The sequence below is a fragment of the Chiloscyllium plagiosum genome, unplaced genomic scaffold (assembly GCF_037043375.1).
Source record: "Chiloscyllium plagiosum isolate Xiang-an unplaced genomic scaffold, Cpla_swu_hap1 HiC_scaffold_25, whole genome shotgun sequence".
In the NCBI taxonomy this organism is placed as follows: domain Eukaryota; kingdom Metazoa; phylum Chordata; class Chondrichthyes; order Orectolobiformes; family Hemiscylliidae; genus Chiloscyllium; species Chiloscyllium plagiosum.
Window position 1 is genome coordinate 49590939 of NW_028270163.1, and position 16840 is coordinate 49607778.

A 16840-nucleotide genomic window follows, 5' to 3' on the forward strand; every position below is an offset into this window, starting at 1 on the left:
CACCTCACACTGCTCATCACCTCACACTGCTCATCGTCTCACACTGCTCATCACCCTCACACTGTTCATCACCCTCACACTGTTCATCACCCTCACACTGTTCATCACCCTCACACTGCTCATCACCCTCACACTGCTCATCGTCTCACACTGCTCATCACCCTCACACTGTTCATCACCCTCACACTGTTCATCACCCTCACACTGCTCATCACCCTCACACTGCTCATCACCCTCACACTGCTCATCACCCCACACTGTTCATCACCTCACGCTGCTCATCACCCTCACGCTGCTCATCACCCCACACTGTTCATCACCCCACACTGTTCATCACCCTCACGCTGCTCATCACCCTCACGCTGCTCATCACCCTCACACTGCTCATCACCCCACACTGTTCATCACCTCACGCTGCTCATCACCCTCACGCTGCTCATCACCCCACACTGTTCATCACCCTCACACTGCTCATCACCCCACACTGTTCATCACCTCACGCTGCTCATCACCCTCACACTGCTCATCACCCTCACACTGCTCATCACCCCACACTGTTCATCACCCCACACTGTTCATCACCCTCACGCTGCTCATCACCCTCACACTGCTCATCACCCTCACGCTGCTCATCACCCTCACACTGCTCATCACCCCACACTGTTCATCACCTCACGCTGCTCATCACCCTCACACTGCTCATCACCCCACACTGTTCATCACCTCACGCTGCTCATCACCCTCACACTGCTCATCACCCCACACTGTTCATCACCTCACGCTGCTCATCACCCTCACACTGCTCATCACCCTCACACTGCTCATCACCCCACACTGTTCATCACCCCACGCTGTTCATCACCTCACACTGTTCATCACCTCACGCTGCTCATCACCTCACACTGTTCATCACCCCACACTGCTCATCACCCCACACTGCTCATCACCCCACACTGTTCATCACCCCACGCTGTTCATCACCTCACACTGTTCATCACCCTCACGCTGCTCATCACCTCACACTGCTCATCACCCTCACACTGCTCATCACCCCACACTGTTCATCACCCTCACACTGCTCATCACCCCACACTGTTCATCACCTCACGCTGCTCATCACCCTCACACTGCTCATCACCTCACACTGCTCATCACCCTCACACTGCTCATCACCCCACACTGTTCATCACCTCACGCTGCTCATCACCCTCACGCTGCTCATCACCCTCACACTGTTCATCACCCTCACGCTGCTCATCACCTCACACTGTTCATCACCCCACACTGTTCATCACCCTCACGCTGCTCATCACCCTCACGCTGCTCATCACCCTCACACTGCTCATCACCCCACACTGTTCATCACCTCACGCTGCTCATCACCTCACACTGCTCATCACCCTCACGCTGCTCATCACCCTCACACTGGCCATCACCTCACACTGCTCATCACCCCACACTGTTCATCACCCCACACTGTTCATCACCCTCACGCTGCTCATCACCCTCACGCTGCTCATCACCCTCACACTGCTCATCACCCCACACTGTTCATCACCTCACGCTGCTCATCACCCTCACACTGCTCATCACCTCACACTGTTCATCACCCCACACTGTTCATCACCTCACGCTGCTCATCACCCTCACGCTGCTCATCACCCCACACTGTTCATCACCCTCACACTGCTCATCACCCCACACTGCTCATCACCCCACACTGTTCATCACCCTCACACTGTTCATCACCCTCACGCTGCTCATCACCCTCACACTGCTCATCACCCCACACTGTTCATCACCCCACACTGTTCATCACCCTCACGCTGCTCATCACCCTCACGCTGCTCATCACCCTCACGCTGCTCATCACCCCACACTGCTCATCACCCCACACTGTTCATCACCCTCACACTGCTCATCACCCTCACGCTGCTCATCACCCTCACACTGCTCATCACCCCACACTGTTCATCACCCCACACTGTTCATCACCCTCACGCTGCTCATCACCCTCACGCTGCTCATCACCCTCACGCTGCTCATCACCCTCACACTGCTCATCACCCCACACTGTTCATCACCTCACGCTGCTCATCACCCTCACACTGCTCATCACCCCACACTGTTCATCACCCCACACTGTTCATCACCCTCACGCTGCTCATCACCCCACGCTGTTCATCACCCCACACTGTTCATCACCCCACACTGTTCATCACCCTCACGCTGCTCATCACCCTCACACTGCTCATCACCCCACACTGTTCATCACCTCACGCTGCTCATCACCCTCACACTGTTCATCACCCTCACACTGCTCATCACCCCACACTGTTCATCACCCTCACACTGCTCATCACCCCACACTGTTCATCACCTCACGCTGCTCATCACCCTCACACTGCTCATCACCCCACACTGTTCATCACCCCACACTGTTCATCACCCTCACGCTGCTCATCACCCTCACACTGCTCATCACCCTCACACTGCTCATCACCCCACACTGTTCATCACCCCACACTGTTCATCACCCTCACGCTGCTCATCACCCTCACGCTGCTCATCACCCTCACGCTGCTCATCACCCCACGCTGCTCATCACCCTCACACTGCTCATCACCCCACACTGTTCATCACCCTCACACTGCTCATCACCCCACACTGTTCATCACCTCACGCTGCTCATCACCCTCACACTGCTCATCACCCCACACTGTTCATCACCTCACGCTGCTCATCACCCTCACACTGCTCATCACCCCACACTGTTCATCACCCCACACTGTTCATCACCCTCACGCTGCTCATCACCCTCACGCTGCTCATCACCCTCACGCTGCTCATCACCCTCACGCTGCTCATCACCCTCACGCTGCTCATCACCCTCACGCTGCTCATCACCTCACACTGCTCATCACCTCACACTGTGCTAACCACTGAGCTACTATGCCACCTCTTTTCAAAGGTTAGGGAAGGGCATCATGCGTTAGGAGCTAACGTACCGAAAAATGTGCTGAACTGCTTTGGTTAAGTTGTATGAAGTCTCTTTTCAGAACTACGAAACTGATGGAATGGATTTTTGAGAAATGAGCTGGTCCAGAATCCTTTGTGTACTTATACTGCACTTTGCCAACGTGGCATAGTTTAGATACTTTCAGAGAAGATTTGCCAAATGTATGTCACATAACCTGTAGTTGATTCAAATTATCAGGAAGAAACCTGCCAAAAACCAGGAGAGCCACATTGCTTGGACCCAAAGGAAAGAGAACAAGCAATCTGTGCCAATGCAAACACACAGAATAACCAAGGCAGGAATTCAACCAAACTTACATTTAAGGGAACTGGCAAATGATCAAGAGGGAAATAGAAGAGAAATTATTTGTTTAAAGTTATCAAGGTCTGGCTTGCATTGTCTGAAAGAGACATAGAAACAGATTCATAACCAATCAAAATGAAATTGGAAAAACATTTGAAATGGAAATGTTGTTGGCATTAATCAGATTTTATTAATTTTAAAAATGCATTTTGCTCATAAATTATCTCTAAGTAAATAAAAGTACAAAATAGGTTGTCACAGAATCCCTACAGTGCAAATGCAAGACATTGGTCCATTGAGGCCACATTGACCCTCGGAAGAGCAGCCCACCCAAAACGCACCACCCTTCCCGTTCCCTCCCCCCTCCCGACAATTCCCATAACTCTGCATTTCCCAAGGCTAATCCACCTAGCCTGCACATCCCTGGACACAATGGGTAATTTAGCATGGCCAATCCACCCTAACCTGCACATCTTTGAACTGTGGGTGGAAACCAGAGCAAACACACATATACATGAGGAGAATGTGCAAACTCCACACAGACAGTCGCCCGAGGCTGGATTCGAACCCGGATCCCTGTGCTGTGAGGCAGCAGTGCTAACCACAAGCCACCCATGTCCCCAATTGTGCATTACTGGAGGAGGTTGAGTTAACATGTACTGGGATCTCCACTCAAACAAAGACACAGAACCCAACCTATGCAACAAAAACTACATTAACCAAAAAAAACTGCAACAACAATAAAAAAAACTTAGACTCAAAGAGTGTTAACAAAGAGCAAAGCCTGCAACCATGCAGCTAATGACTTAGTCTGCAGATCCAGTTTGGACTCATCAATTGCAGCAAGAAATACCTAACAGCTGAAACATGTGGCCTCAAGATCAACATCTTGGCGAGCACCATGAAAAAGAAGCAAGTCTGGACTCTGGAGCAGAATGGTGATGATTCCAACATGGTCCACACTGACCTTGCAGAGAATACAGTGGAAATTTAACATTCCTCAGTACAACTCAATCCAGTTGCAATAAAAAGGCAATTTCTAAACATGAAAGGTAGCAATTTACATTCCCATTAAGACAATGAACAGACTGGCACATTCCAAGGTCCAGGATCATGTGCTGGGGACACACTAAAGCCTGGGGCAGCTGCCGCCAAGGTGCAGTGGGGAAAGACTCAGGTCTTTCTGCCAAATCATAATGAGCATTTCATAAGTTTCAAGATACCCTTGTTGCCTTAATGGGACTAACTGGAAAGCTCCTTCAAAGAATCGTTCCTGGGTTAATAGCCTTACCCTGTGTTGTCTCATTCTATGAATCAGTAATGTACGCAGTACATTTCTTGTTCATGGGGTGTCACCAAGCACTGTATAGACTATTATGTCATAGAGCCATACAGCATGGACTCTCAGCACTGGTCATAGATCATCCAAGTGCCAATGACTCCCTTGGCAACTCTCAATTGCCTACATATGAATAATAATCTGCAACTTTAAGGAACATCTGCCAAAATCAGTCAAGATTTTCCAGTTACTTATACTTAGTGGGTTGTTGGTAAACACCTAATATGGATTGAAATATTTGCATAATGTTTGTTTTTTGCTGTTTCACTATTCACACACACTCACACCCACAGAGTCATGGGTGATTTGGGGAAAACATTCGGACTACTGATGGACCCCCTTTGGGTACAGTGTGACTGTGGGGGGATTTAGAAGGATAAAAATGAAGAAGAAAATATCTAGCATGCACCTTGTTGACTTCTTAACAGAAAGCCATTGCAAAACTGCTTTGCAGTGTCTCAGATTTCTCAGCTCTTGCTGGGAAAGTCAATAAAACGCAACCAAAATTCTTCTATTCACCTCCTGGCTTGTTGAACACTTGAGTCATGAGTGTAGGATAAAATGACTCCATCAGTTGTGTTTGGGCACTGTTACAGCACAGAGACAGACAGCCAAATCAAATCAGCTCTCCCATCCCTGCATTTACAACACAGTAAAATGAAAATACTCAATGACCCTCATCACTGATCTCAAACCTTTTAGCCAGACATTTTGAATAATCACCCTGTTGGTTAGTGTTTCAAGTCGCAATCCCAGCAAGACTGCAGCTTGTGACTATGGCTCAGTGCAGTACTAAACATGAGATGTTGAAAGAGTTCCTGCATTCCTATTTGATCGATGGTCGGGGAATTGTCTAAACAATAGTTATTTTCCAACCAATGGGTCAGCAAAGTAATTCTATTTCAACATTCATAAATTGATACATGATAGTGCCAAAACTAAAATATAAAATTTTTCTGCAATTCAATCAGTTATGCTCAGTATTAAAATAGGATTTAAATATATTACTAGAATACAAGACAGACTTGATTTATTTTTAAATGTGTAACATGACTGCAGTCACCTAATCCTCTCTGTTATTTTGGTCTGTGCTTACAAGTCCTGTAGTGGGAGGATGTTACTGTCAGTTAAAAATGTGGCTCCCATGTCACACACACTAAACTGAAATAATTGCACAGCATTGTGTCTGAAAATAGATTAAGAAGGATTCTGATGATGCCTAGTATTGAGGAGGAATTAGTTCCAGCTTAAAAATTCTCTTTTGTCTTGTCACTGGGTCCAACTATCTCCCTGGCAACTGAAGCCAAACTGGACTGTCTCAATTCTATTTGCAAATGCACGGTTCACGGCTCATGGGAGGAATCCATTCTGATTCCGGGAGCGCTAGCACCAACACTGGGGAAAGAGGGAACTGTTTTGTTGGGATGGACATCATTTGAAGCATGCCTGGGACAAAATGCTGGTGAATCATACAACTAGCATTGTAGATAGAGCTTTACATTAATTAGTGGATGGGAGTATTCAATTGAAGGCAAGTTTTAAAAATCAGACAGAAACAAAAGAGCAAAAAGGTGAGGTATTGAAGTGACAAATGATTATTGAAGTGTGGCAGGAAGACCTCAGCAGAAATTAGAATCAGAGTAAGTAATAATGATTTAAAAAGCAGAGTTTAGGAATATTGCATGAATAAACACACCATTTGTGACAAGACAGATGAGTTCATGACACAAACAGAAATAAATGAATATGACTTGACAGCCATTACAGAGACAGAGTTGCAGTTGACCAAGACTGTGGACTCAAGATGTAAGGGTATTCAATGTTCTGGAAGAAAATGGAACCAGAGATGGGATAGCGTTGCTAATAAAGAAGGGCATCAGTGCAGTGGGGAGTAGTGATCTAGGTGCAATGAATTGTGATGTAGAACCATTTTGAGGGGAAATCGGTAATAGCAAGGGAAAGCTGACAGGGATGGGAGTTGTCTATTTACTATCACTGAAAGACAAAGTATAAACACAGAAATAATGGAGACACGTAAGAAGGGTTCTCAAATTGATTTTAATTTGCATATTAATGGAACTAAACCATATGGGCAAAGGTAGCATGGAAGATGAATTTCTAGAGTACATTAGGGATTGCTTCATAGAGCCGTATGTTGCAGAACCAAAACTGGAAGATGCTATTTTAGATTTAGGAATATGCAATGAGAGAGGATTAATAAAAAATTTTGTAGTTAATGTTCCTGTAGTGACTGTAACACGGTCAGCTAGGTGGATCTTATGAAATATGATTTCCCTGATTGCGGCTGCTAACGTGGTCCGATCATGGAGCCCTGGCTGACAGATATAAACAGGAGTGTCAGGGGTTCTGTTCACTCTAAGAGCTGGCTCTGTGCTAGCTGGGTCAGTGTTATGTACTATGCATGTGTAAATAAAGGGTGACTTAGTGATGGGATATCGGCCTGTGTGGAGTTATTTCAGATCCTTTTGGTAGTAGCCAAAATCACAACATGGTAGAATTTGAAATTCAGTTTGAGAGAGAGAAACTTGGATTCAAACCAGCATCCTGAACTGAAATAAGGACAATTACAGAGGTACAAAGAAAGAGTTGTCAAATGTGAGCTAGTAAAGTAGACTAAAGGGAAAATCAATGGATAAAAATGGCAAACATTCAAGCACATATTTCATAAGGGTCAGCAAAAATTTATTCTGGTCACAATGAAGGACACAATGAGAAGGATGAACCACTTGTGATACACAAAGGCAATCAAAGAGTGCATCCAAACACAAATTAATTGAGGGATATTTATAATATTGACAAACATATCTAGTGATATATAAAAAAAGAACAACGAATGTAAGAGTGGGAGCCTTGGAGATTGCAACTGCAGAATTGATAACAGGTAAACAGCGGATGATTTAAACCAATATTTTACATCTGTATTCATGGTGAAGACCCTAAAAACAACCTAAAGGTAACAGATAACCAAGATACTAAGGGAGGAAAGATCATGGCACAGTCTCTATCACAATGGACACAATATTTGACAAACTAATGTGACCAAAGGTAGACAAGTCACCTGGACCTGATGGCCGACATCCAAGGGTTTTAAGGGAAGTGGCTGCAGAGATGGTGGAGGCTTTGGTCAAAATATTCCAGAACTCACTAGATTCCATGAGTGTTCCAGCGGATTAGAAAATCACAATCGCACTTCTTCTGTTTAAGATGGGAAGGAGACAAAAAGCAGGAAACCATAGGCCACTGACACTGGAGAAATGCTAGACTCTGTTATTATGGAGGAAACGATAAGACATTTGGAAAAACTTAACAAAATCAAACAGAGTTAGCATGGTTTTTTGAAAGGGACATTACATTTGACACATTTGCCAAAGTTCCTTGAGGATATAAAAAGCAGAGTTTATAAAAGAGAATTGGGAGATGTTGTGTATCTAAACCTTCATTAGGTGCTATGTAAAAGTGTAAGATTTCACACTTTTGAGACTGATGTATTAGCATGGAGTAAGGTTTGAGAGAAGGTTGGGATTAATGGTTCTTTTTCTGGTTGAAAACACATTATCAGTCGAGTGCCATAAGAATTTGTACTAGGACCTCAATTACTTGTTACCAATACTCATAACTTGGAGGAGGGGGCTGTGTCACATATATAAAAATTGCTAATGTTACCAAAAGTGGGTAGATATGCCGTGATGAGGACACAAGAAATCTGCAAGGGGTTACAGAAGGTTTTAGGGAGTGGGAAAAATCTTAGCAGATTGAGTTTAATGTTGGAAAACATGAGGTCTTCCATGTTGGTAGGAAGAATCAAAAGGCAGACTACTATTTAAAAGGAGAGACATCAAACAATTACAGCACTGAGGGAGCTGGGTGTTCTTGTGCATGAAACACAAAAAAATTAACATGCAGATGTAGCAAACAATTTAGAAGGCAAATGGCTAAACAGAGTAGGTCTTATACATTAGAGTTTTTGGAAGAATACAAGATTCTGATTGGGCTTGGTAAGGTAGATGTTGAGAAGATGTTTCCACTATCAGGGGATCTCAAATACATGGGCATAGTTATAGAATAAAGAGACACCTATTTAAAACTGAGACGTGAAGTTATTTCTTATTGAAGAGGCATAGAGCCATAGAGAGGTACAGCATGGAAACAGACCCTTTGGTCTAACTCGTCCATGCCGACCAGATATCCCAACCCAATCTAGTCCCACCTGCCAGTACCCAGCCCATATCCCTCCAAACCCTTCCTATTCATATACCCATCGAGATGCTTTTTAAATGTTGTAATTGTACCAGCCTCAACTTCCTCTGGCAGCTCAATCCATACATGTACCACCCTCTGCATGAAACAGTTGGCCCTTAGGTCTCTCTTATATCTTTCTCCTCTCACCCTAAACCTATGCCCTCGTATTTTGGACTATCCCACCCCAGGGAAGAGACTTTGTCTATTTATCCTATCCATGCCCCTCTTGATTTTATAAACCTCTATAAGGTCACCCCTCAGCCTCCAACGCTCCAGAGAAAACAGCCCCAGCCTGTTCAGCCTCTCCCTGTAGCTCAGATCCTCTAACCCTGGCAACATCCTTGTAAGTTTTTTCTGAACCCTTTCAAGGTTCACAACATCTTTCCGATAGAATGGAGACCAGAATTGCACGCAATATACAACAGTGACCTAACCAATGTCCTGTACAGCCGCAACATGACCTCCCAACTCCTGTACTCAATACTCTCACCAATAAAGGGAAGCATACCAAACGCCTTCTTCACTATCCTATCTATCTGCGACTCCACTTTCAAGGAGCTATGAACCTGCATTCCAAGGTCTCTTTGTTCAGCAACACTCCCAAGGACCTTACCATTAAGAGTAGAAGTCCTGCTAAGATTTGCTTTCCCAAAATGCAGCACCTCGCATTTAACTAAATTAAACTCCATGTCCACTTCTCAGCCCATTGGCCCATCTGATCAACATGACAGTGTGTCAGCTTATCTGGTGCTGAAAACCACACCCTGTGAGCTCTAAATTTGTCTATTTCAATGAACTGCCAGCCCAGCTCCTCCATCCATAAACCGGAGCTCAACTAAAGTTCAGCAGCTTGTATGCTCAGGCAAAAAGTATGATGCTGGAAAAGCACAGCTGGTCAGGCAGCATGCAAAGAGCAGGGGAGTCGATGTTTCGAACATAAGCTCTCCAACATCTGCAGTCCTCACTTTCTCCTCATCACTCAAAGTCCCATTGACCCACCAGTCCTGTGGTCACTGATCTACATCCTGATCAGGCAATATCTTGACTTTCAAATATGTATCCTGACACTGATCTCCATCCCAGCATCCCTTCTCCACACACACATACACAGTTTTACTGAGAATGTCATAACCTTGTGCAACCAGCATTAACAACACTGTCAACAGGAGAGAGTGGACAATCCTTTCCTTAATTTACTTTCATCTTTTATAATGGAGGTTTCATGTAGGTTTATATGTAAAGTCATCAGTTTCGGAGTAATTCTTAACCCTCGCTGTGTCACACTTCAGGGCAGAGGGTGGGAAGCAGGTTGAGATTATAATACCACTTGTTGGAATATAGTAGGACAGAATCCGAAATCAAAGTGCAAATTCCCAGCCATTATGGAATCAACAACATTCTGATCCTTATGACATTACTGTTTGTGGGAACTTACTGTGCACACATTGGCTGCCACATTTTACAAAACAGTAACTACTCTTCAAAAATGTACTTTATATGTCTAAACGGGCATCTCAGTTTAATGCCTTATTCAAAAGATGATACCTCCCTCGATACAGACCTGAAGTGCCCGGTCTAAATGTCAAAAGTTAGAGTGAGGTCTGAATCCATGACCTTTCGATTCTGAAGGAAGTGCTTACATTGAACCAATCTGAGAAAGCTCTTCTGTTAGAGGAATAAAATCTCTGGTCACAAAGTGGAATCATTTATTATCCTGTAGAGCAAGGATATTGGCTGATCAATGAATGAAGATTTAAGGAAGAAAGAGTAGGATCAGCCATGATCTTAAGTGGCAGAAAGACTCAAGGGGCTGAATCGCCTATTCCTATCTCTAACTTATAAACGTTATGAAACAAGAGCAGGAATAGGCACCTGTTTCTTTCAATAGATCAAAGCTGATCTTGGACTTCAGTTTCACTTTCCCTTTTCCTTTGAATTCTCTAGAATTCATGCCGTTTCTCACCACAGTGATCGATAGATGAAAGTTGTTTTGGTGAAATGTTGATAATAGGATGGAAGGGCCTCCAGTGGTGCTGCGCTAATATTTCTGCACTTAAGCCAGAAAGTCTGGGTTCAAGTCCCACCTGTTCCAGACATGCGTCATAACAGGTTAATTAAAAATATTGACACTCGGGCAAAGTGATGATAATTAAGAACCAAATCATTTTTACACTGTTACCATGCTGATTCAGTTGACTTCAGGCAAGGGTATAAAATGGGTGATAGAACTTTAGCTGCATATCACAAATCCCCCCTGCTACAATACCTCACTGGGGTAGTGCACTGTAAATCAATCTCTGGAAATGCTATTTCCAGAGTCAATCCAAAGGTTAAAGATTTTTAAAAGTATGCTGAATTCCCCAATTTACCTGCTTTTATATATAGGTTGACTTTAAGCATGGAGCAAGTTTCTGTACTTCACTGGAATTATAAGTAAATAGATTCTAACCACAGATAAACAATTATGAAATGTCAATATGTAACTCTACTAATTCATCCTCCAACCCACTTATAATCCTCCCCTCAACACACATAAGACAAATACAAAAAAAGGGGAAGGCAGTTCAGTGGTCTGAGTCCACAGGATTTGCTGACGTGATTCTGGCGTTGATCAGAATGCTGCTTCTAGATCCTTTTCCTGCAGGTATTTTCACTTGTTTGCAGAAGGCACAGGGTGACTGGTTTTATAATGGCCTCTGGCCTTTTAAACCAAAAGTCACAGACTACAGCAATTAATGAGAGGTTGGAGATGCTTTTTAATGCAGAACAAAAGCAGCTCCTTCCCTTCCAGGAGTTTGATGACTTTTGACCTGAACATTCATATTCCTGAACTGTTGAGCTGAGAACCAACCACATAGCTGTTGCCAGTCAGGAGGCCTTTGTCACTACTTCATAGACCAATCAGCTACTTGTTGCCAGTCAAATCTCCATTCGCACCTGCACACCCCTGGCTCCAGCTCATCTTTAACCAGCTTTCCCCACTGCTTGAACTGATAGCTGTGTAAACACTGCTTCCAATTAGAGCTAGATTACTTACTTTTAAAAATTGCAGCAATCCTTCAACAAGCCTTGGCTTTTAAACAAGTCCTTTTCCCACTTCAATATACAAGTAAACATTTTTTAAAAACTCTTTATACTCCCAATTTTCATAGACATCATAACAAATTATCATATTTTGCAACATCCATGAAATTCATACAAAATACAATATCAAGAAATTAGCCAATTCTAAAAGAAAAATGCACAGCAGCACATAGTAGTCAATTAAAGTAAATTGTAGTAGTAACATTGAAGTCAACGGCATTCTGTAAAGGTAATCATTCCTTCTTAGAAAGCAATGACTTGGATCTTGTGATAATTCACTGAAGGAACAGTGCTCATCTGTCTGCTAAATACCCGTAAACTCTGTGCAGGCTTTTGGTTGGGCACTTGCTCTAGTCTGGTACCTGACCCAGCTCAACACCTTTAACAGGGGGTCCAGTGAGTCTGTCAGCAGCTTAAAACTCTTTGAGGATTTATAACCAGATTGTCAAAGTCTCACTCAGACTCAAAGTTTAAACAAAGAAGGAGGAAGTATGCAATATTTCAATCATGTGTAGAACTGGAATGAAGATCAGGAAAGATGGAATTAAGAGTGAGATCAGAAAGGCAGGAAAAGCTTTTTTTAAAAAGCAAGTACATTTTATTTGTAAATTCCAACACTTTTTAACATCTGTGGAAATGAGACTGCAGAAATATTAATCACTTTCCAGGGCTAAAAGGGGTTTTGGCTATAATCATCAATTGTTAAATTGCTAAACATTCAATTACTCTCTTAAAAGCACCATTCCTCATTGCCAAAGTATTCTTGAGAAGCTAACTAATGGATCTGTAACCCAAGTTAAGTCCATTACCAAGGACTGTTACTGCACATCCTGTGGATGATGCAATACCACTGAAAGCAACTTTCCCATTTCTGTATTTAACTATATATGTAGGGATGTCAGAAGTTGTCTGATTTACTCCAAAAAAAATTACAGTTCTCATAGAATCCCTATAAGTGTGGAAAGAGGTCATTCATCTGACCAACCCTTCAAAGGGTCCATCGGATCTGACCAACCCTTCAAAGGGCACCCAGACCCAGCCATCCAACCTGTCCCCCTAAACCTACTGCCAATCCACCTGACCTGGGCATCTTTGGACTGTGGAAGGAAACCAGAGGACCTGGAGAAAACCCACACAGACGGTCACCCGAGGCTGGAATTGAACCTGGGTCCCTGGCGCTGTAAGGCAGCAGTGATAATCATTGAGCCACCATGCCATGTCTCATATTCATTATTAATCAAAATCAGGGTCAATAATTTAAAACACAGATCATGACTCAGATATTGCCCCAAGAACAGAGCCACAAGCTCTGGAAATTAAACATAAACTCCTTTAAGAATGTAAAGGTTTTCCATTGCCCTACTTTCAGAAGATAATGGATATTTTCATTTCTCATCCAGTTGCTGAATCTGAATGAAGAGTGCCAAACTCAAGTAGTTTATATTTTACAACTGAAATAGGCTGATTGTTCATGTTTATCTCATTGATACCTAATTCTTATAACCTAGAGAGAGAGACTTTTATCCCAATACTTTATGCAGAATACCATATTGCACTTGAATCAAAATATTGTAAGCCAAAACAAATTATAGATTTAATGTATTTTTCAGGATCAGCTACAAAACTGACAACCATAAATCAGCAGAATCCCTCAAGTTTAATGACTGATATTTGGGCACATTCCAAGCTAAATTCAGAGTTCTGTGCTAACATCATGATGAAACGTTATGATTTAAGTTGGCAAACACTCTGTTTTTTTGTTCGTTTTCATGGAACAGAAATCGTGAATTTTGAAGATAAGAGTAAAACATCCCACAGAGTAAAGGAATTCCAACTCCCTTCTGTGTTAACTACTATTGCCACTGTATTGTTCCCAATGTATTTGTTTCTCGAAAACCCTTTTTAGGGAAAAAACGTTCAGAAGAACAATGTAAATTCCTGTTTATGAATCTTGTTTGTGTAATGCAAATCTATTAAACCTCCATCCATCAATTTGATTTTATGTAACTTGCTTTGATTTGAAATTGTCATTGCAATTCCACATCAAATATCATACCAAATGCCACAGCAAGAACCTTCCAAACCATTGCACTGTTAATGAAATAAGATAATCAGGTTAATATAATTAATGTAATCGTACTCTGTGTTACTAGACACAGTTATGCATTCAATTTAGCAGCATAAAATGGGAATAAACTTTATACAATTTGTTTTAAAATGTCCACAATTAACTACTGATATATCCAATTCCAAATTGTGTCTCAAATGCACTGAAAAAGCCCACATTTCATTCAAATTTGTAAATAAAAGTTTTATTTTATTTGTAAAACTATTGTTTCAACTATACTTCATACACTTGCTAACTATTTGACAGATAGTACCTATTAGACTTTAATTCCCATGTTAGTAATATCAAAATTATATTGAGTGAAAATTGAATACCTTTGTTATAAAATATCTTGCCAATGGTAAACATTCAATGTGACCATCGAATCATAAATTTCACAGAAAAATGGCAAAACCATGTAATTTCATGTTTCAGGATTAGAATGTTATACAATGTAAAGGGATGCCAATAGCATGGGTTCAACTCCCACAGCTGTTCAGGTTAGCACTGGTGCCTCACTGCACCTGGGACCCAGGTTTCAGTCCAGCCTCGGGTGACTGTATGTGTGGAGTTTACCCATTCTCCCAGTGTCTGCGTGGGTTTCCTCTGGGTGCGCCAGTTTCCTCCCATAGTCCAAAGGTGTGCATGTAAGGTGGATTGATCATGCTAAATTGTTCATAGATTCCAGGCTGTGTGGACTAGATAGTTTAGCCATGGGAAATGGAGGGTTACAGAGATAGGGTCGGGTGGGGGGTGTGTGTATGTGAGTGTGCATGTGGGGGGGGCGGGATGCTCTTTGGATGGTCAGTGTGAATTTGATGGGATAATGGCCTGCTTCCACACTGTAGGGATTCCATGATTCTATGAAGGATTCTCCTTCTCCAGTTTTCCCCTCACTAGGGGCATAGTGGTCCCCAAATTAAAACCATCACCAGTTACCTCTCTCTAATGGTCTGGTAAGACTGTGGCAACTTTACCATAATTAGTAATAATTAAGAACATCACAAAAGAATTAAGTTAACATACCTGGAGTACAAGATAAGTCAACAAGAATTTAGTCTTAAAAGACATTCACTGATGCAGAGTAGCTTGCAGAAGATTTGAAACATTTTGCTTCATTTTGGTACTGGATTTGAATGTGACAAAGGCACACCCAGATCAGACAACTAGAAAAGTCCTCCTCATCAACATCTGAGAATGTACGGTTCTTTGAGCTATTGCATCAGACAGTGCTCAAGCAGCAGGCTGAAATAGTCATTCTCGCAACATCTGAACTTCCAACCAGCCTCCCAAACGTCTTCATTATCATCCTTGCATATATTATAGCAGGACTGACCCACCAGATGTGGCGATACAGTGACACTCGGGATGGTGGCCTTGGAAGTATTCAACATTGACTTCAGATCCCAGCAAAGTGAACAACATCAGATCAAACATGAGCAAGGAAACACGATGCTGATTTCTCCTCCATCTTGAGGAGCATTTAGAAAAAGCACTGAAGGTAGTAAGGCACAAACTTAATTCAGCATGGGAGCTTCTTTCCCAGAGAGTGAATCAATCATCATACTGCTGAACAAACTTCAAAAGACATATTTTCCAGAATAGGCCAGATCATGAGGGATCATGACCTGTCCGGACTTGTCCGACCTGCCCAGCTCCTTTTCCACCTATCCACTCCACCCTCTCCTCCCTGACCTATCACCTTCATCTCCTTCCCCACTGACCTATTGTACTCTATGCCACTCTCTCCCCACCCCCACCCTCCTCTAGCTTATCTCTCCACGCTTCAGGCTCTCTGCCTTTATTCCTGATGAAGGGCTTTTGCCCGAAACGTCGATTTTGCCTGTCTTCGGATGCTGCCTGAATTGCTGTGCTCTTCCAGCACCACTGATCCAGAATCTGGTTTCCAGCATCTGCAGTCATTGTTTTTACCTCAGATCATGAGGGAACCAACACAAGAGAAAAACTGTGTGGTCTTGTCGTCACCAAATTACATGTCACAGAGACATTTCTCTTTGACAATGCTGCTGCAGTGATCACCACACAAATCCTTGCAGAGATGAAATTCTATCATCACACTGATTATACTATCATTCTGTGTGGAACAATCACTTTTCTGGTGTGCCAATCTTTAGTTAATCAGATTCACTCCATGTGATATCAAGGTTCAATGCATCTGTTGGTGTGGTCTGTACAGATCCCAGTTGTAGTGCTGAAGATTTATACTGCAGGACTAGCCGTACACCAAACCAAACTATTTCAATAAAGCTACAACATCACAACCTACTCTTCAAAATGGAAAATCGACCAGGAATATCCTGTGCACAAAAGGCAGGACAAATCCAAGTTATCTTCAATCAAAATGTTCAGATGTATGACATATCTGTGGAGCACATGGGTGTTTAACCCAAACCTTGCAGCCCAAAGGTAGAAACACTACCACTCTGCCACATTGGCTCATCACTGATTACTACCATTATATTATGGAAGCAATCATCACAGTGTTAGATATTTTTGAATCGACCTGTTCAGAGATGTTATTACATACCTCTGCAGCAAGTGGGATATGACCTAGGTCTCCTGGCTCAGAGATAATATACTACCACAAGGCTCCTTCTGTGCCAATTACCACCAATGTGTTGACGGAAGCAATCCCATCACATCGTTATCAAACAACACTTAATTACAATAACCTCACATCAAAGAAAATCTATGACTGAATATTGTT